The 5000-nt window shown below is 39.3% G+C and overlaps 1 protein-coding gene across 1 annotated transcript in view; it reads right to left on the reverse strand.

Annotated features, from left to right (window-relative positions):
- LOC122247722 (Wnt family member 1 wingless) overlaps nt 1–5000 on the reverse strand; it is a 121368-nt gene that overhangs the window by 70483 nt on the left and 45885 nt on the right.

Below are 5000 nucleotides of genomic sequence, written 5' to 3' on the forward strand. Positions count from 1 at the left end.
TCAGATGTGTAGATTTTCTGGAAGAAATACTATTCGTTGACTAATCACTAATCTATAAATTATCTCACAAACTGGGTACAAAGTGTTGTCTGTATTACCTCCATAGCTGTTATCTCCACCATTGTTGCCATATTGTATAGGTACACTTATTACATAGATTTTTATATTCGGTTACGTCCAACATCCCTTCGACCCCCCCCCCCTCCCCCCTCCAAAAAAAAAAATCCATTTTCGTCTCCCAGTCCTTATGCCCTTGTTGCCTTATGACTCGCACCTTCCCAATTGGCATCCCCGAGTTGCGATTCGCTCTGCCTGTTTTCTTGTTGCCGCAGACACATTCGCCATGCCGTATACTGGGAGATGTGACGCAGCGATAACCCAGGGGATTCGGGGGAAAGGCGTGTCGCTCAGTGATATGTGGCAGACGAATAACATGGCTTCGTATGTGAGGCAGGATATGCAGTGTTATAACCTTTCGGGATGAACGAGGGGTTATTATATATAGTGGTATGTGAGGTTCATGCGGGATATTATATGCGTGTGTGTGTGTGTGTGTGTGTATGTATGTATATATATATAGATATATATACATATATATACATATACATACATATACATAAACTTTCGAGAAGAGGGTTCTTATCGGCTGAATTAGAACGTGTTATAGTATATTTATATTTTATGATTATCATTATTATCATGATTATGATGATGATGATGATGATAATAATGGTAATGATAATCATCATCATCATCATCATTATCAATATATCTATTATCATCAGCATCACAACTATCATAATTATAAAAAGGGTTTAGAATGAAGTAGCTGTAATATGTACGAGGGCGACCTCATAAAAACAAAGAATATTAGGCGAGACCATAATATAGCGTGCATGATATTTAGCACATACATGTTGCAAATAAGTGGCACAAAGCACATAAAGATCACATCAAAGAACGTGGCTTGTGTTTGTGAACGTCTTCGATGTGATTTGACATGAGTTTTGTTGTGTGAAATTGATATTGATATATACATCGTCTTTGAGAAAACACCCAAGAAGAACTGTTGTGCAATACATCTATCGAATGTCTATCTATTTCACTTATTCTTGATATCTAATGTCTGAACATGAGCATAATTAGGAGGCTATGATAAGTACTGTCATAATTATTTTTTTAAATGGCATTTCAACGGAGATGAAAGTGATTCACAAAGCTGCATATTTTTCAAAGTTATTGTCCTTCATGTTATTAATTAAAGGTATCTCCGTTGTAAGTTATGTCTAATAAATTGAATTGTGGCATATTCCAAATAACTCATGTATTTAAGAACCTGGACGACTTAACTTGCTTCAGCATATGACACTTTTGCGTTAAATACCAGACGCAAAAAAAAAAAAAAAAAAAAAAATCTTGTATGCAGTGCCCTTCTTACGCTGAAGATTTCATGGCTCCTGCTAATCTATTTAACTTCTTTTAATTGCCTGTAATTATCTTAACGCCGGCTGGAGGGCGAAAATTCCCGACCGCCGCAGTACTTTGCGAGGATTTCTTAATGTGGCAAATGTGGAGGGGAGGAGGGAGGGGAGAGGAAGGGGGGGAGGAGGCCGATATAGAATAGCTGAATAGGGAGGAGGGATAGAGGAGGTAGTTATACATACGACTATAGTTAAGTTATAAAAGGCGATGCTATAACTCTAATAAAGACGCATATGTGTGCTGATATAGCACATAATTACCAGTGGCGTTGAGCTGTATGGCAACTTAGAGATGGCAGATGTTGAAGATAAATTAAGTCTTTAATGGGTTAGACATTATTACTAATGAACCAAGGTGAGTTGCCGTAGAGAGGGGCGTAGAAATAGGGAGGTAGTAGCGCAGGTGGCGAGATAAGAACTTGGTTATCTCAGCTTGTGGATATAGTAGCTGTGTTTACGTATTTGCGGCTGATGGTAGAGATTAATGGTTAGTGGTAGGGAAGGGATTTACTTGTAATGGTAGTAATGGTAGGTACATGAGGAAGTAAGAGGAGCCGGTTGCAAGGAAATATCTTTTTTTTTTCTTTTTCTTTTTTTTTTGCTATTTGTTTTTTTTTTTTGTATCTTGTTCAGTGATAAGGAGAATAAGTGAGAATAAATCGAATTCTAAGACTTCATGAATGTAATTATGTTAACAGGAAGAGCTATTGTACTGTGTGTTATTCGTAGTTTTGGCAAGTCTAGTATATCTGTTATTGAATTAGAGTACGTAGGGAGAGAGAAAGAGAGAGGGAGAGAGAGAGAGAGACGGAAAGACAGACAGATAGACGGACAGAGACAGAGCGAAAGAGAGAGAGAGAGAGAGAGAGAGAGAGACAGACAGACAGACAGACAGACAGAGACAGAGACAAAGAGAGAGCGAAAGAGAGAGAGAGAGAGATTACAAACAGAAAGCAATATACTTAATAAACTATCCTTCTCATGATATTGTCTGGAAAATCTTGTGATAACAAATACAATTTACAAAAAACTTCCTTGAAATAAAACTTCGTGAAAGACCCCCCCCCCCCCAACATTTACTTTCTCATCTCTCACCTCTCCTCCCTCTCCCCCTTCACCCCTCCTTCTTCTCCTTTATTACTCTACTTCTTCCTCCCTCCTCCCTCCTCCCTCCGTCACCTCCCTCTTTCACCCCCTACCACACTCATTCCTTCTCTCTAACTCACCCTTCCTCCACCCCCTACCCCTCCCCCTCTCATTTCCCGACGCCGTGGATAAGACAGAGAGGCAAAGAGGAGGAGGAGGAGTAGAAGGAGGAATGTGAGGAGGCAAGCAAAAGTGAGAGATAAGGAAAGAGAAGACAAAAAAAAAAGAGATAGAGAATAACAGAAAACAGAGAATAGAAGAGAATGGAAGGGGAAGGGGGAGAATACAAAAGAAGTAGGAAGTAAGAGAAGACAAAAAAAAAGAAATATAGAATAACAGAAAAACAGAATAGAAGAGAATGGAAGGGGAAGGGGGGAGTACAAGAGAAGTAGGAGGTAGAGGCTGAGACGGGGATGTAATTTCCACTTTAGCATGATATATGAGATCCTGCGCCCACCTTACCGGGCATAGCAATAGCAAGGGCAGCGTTTACCTGGAGTTGAGTGGAGATCATAAAACTAGTTTTCTACGCGCTCCCGGATTTTAATGGCTGTGTTTCTTACGCGATCCTTGGCAAAACGACAATTAGCGACGCACGTTATGTCTCGTCCTCATGCGATGGCGGAATGGGGAAGAAAGGGGGAAGAAGGGGAAGAGAGAAGGAATGGAGAGGAATGGGTGATGGGGGAAAGGGAAGGGGGGAGAAGAGGAGGAAGAACGGAATAGGGGAAAGAAGAAGAGGAAAAGGGACCGGGAGGTGATTGAGGGAAAGAAGAAAGGGAATAAGAAGAAGGGGATAGGGGGAGGAAGAGAGGGGAGGAGGAGGAGGAATAAGGGGAGGGGAGGGAAATGTAAAAGGAAGGGAAAGGAGGTGGGTGTGAGAGGGAAAGTGAGGAAGAAAAAGAAAAAAAATAAAACAAAGCATTGACAACAGCAATAGCATTGATAATTGAATAAACAATAACAAAATAATAATACTAAGGATAAGGACGATTTTTCAATTTGACTAAACAGAAAAAATAATAATTAACTAAAAAAGCTAAAAAAAAATATATATATATATATATATATAAAATATATAAAGAACAGTGCGTTATACAAAGAGTTACCCTCCTCCCCCCCTCCCCCCCACACACGCAAAAAAAATGTGAGTTATCTTCATCTTTCAATGACTTGATAAAGTGCTGTTGGTCGTGATGACACAAAGGCCTCGTCACGGCATGGTCTCTTGAACAATAAATCACAGGAAATCGATTGCCTTGTTCTGTTAATTAAGTTGTGATTGCGCTTGAAGAGAAAAAGAGAATTTTATTAAATCTGACATAAAAGAAATGGATAAAAATGGATAGATAGATAGAGGAATAAAGATGAAAATAAACTCCGGTGCTCACCAAGAAAAGACAAACACTTTTTTAGTTTACATATAGATTACTTCTTTATAAATCGATAATGATACTGTACTCTTCCTCATAAGTTCCTCATGTATGTGTGTGTGTGTGTGTGTGTGTGTGTGTTTGTGTGTGTGTGTGTGTGTGTGTGTGTGTGTGTGTTTACATATATATATATATATATATATATATATATATATATATATATATATATATATATATACATAGATAGATAGATATAGATGAAGATATAGATATAGATGTGTACGTATGTCTGTATGAGAAGGAAAGACAGACAGAGAGAAAGAGAGAGAGAGAGAGAGAGATAGGATTCCTTTCCAAAGGGTACTCACCAAAATATTTAAACCAGATTATTCTAAATTTAACCCCATAAATTAATCTATAGCCGTAAATCCCAGATTAGTCCCCCTTACTGTCACGAATCCTCATCAATTAATCCCTGGACGACCTCCTGCGGGACGAGGTCAAAGGAAACGACAAACAGAGACCTCACGCGACCTTGTGAATTGACCCCTCAAACAACCCTAACAACAAGAATACATGTCTTTAAACATCCCATTTACTCGTGACCAGTAGCTTTAATGATCCCTCAATGAGGTGTTAGTGCCCTTGGCCTCGTCCGGTGACCTGACCTTCTCCCAGGTCAAAGGGGGTCTTGTATAGAGCGCCTCGAGGTCGAAACCGAGTCAATTAAAGCCATCAATTGTATATAAAAATAACGAAGCGAGACAACTACACCTTCCGGTCTGATCCAAGCCTGGGCGGTCGCCTTCGTTAAAAGGAGTAATTCATATTCTCATAATAACCTGTTTTATTTATACATTCCATTTAACACCGACGCCATTTGCATAAAGGTTCGGCATATGAATTAAAGAAGACAAGCTTGATTTATCTTCGGACGGTGTTAAGAGAAGATATTAAAGTCTCCAAGGCTGTAAGACAACTTAGAGATCCATGGCGATCA

Source organism: Penaeus japonicus, unplaced genomic scaffold (assembly GCF_977035675.1).
Source record: "Penaeus japonicus unplaced genomic scaffold, GWHDUDI00000001_assembly GWHDUDI00000007, whole genome shotgun sequence".
NCBI lineage: Eukaryota > Metazoa > Arthropoda > Malacostraca > Decapoda > Penaeidae > Penaeus > Penaeus japonicus.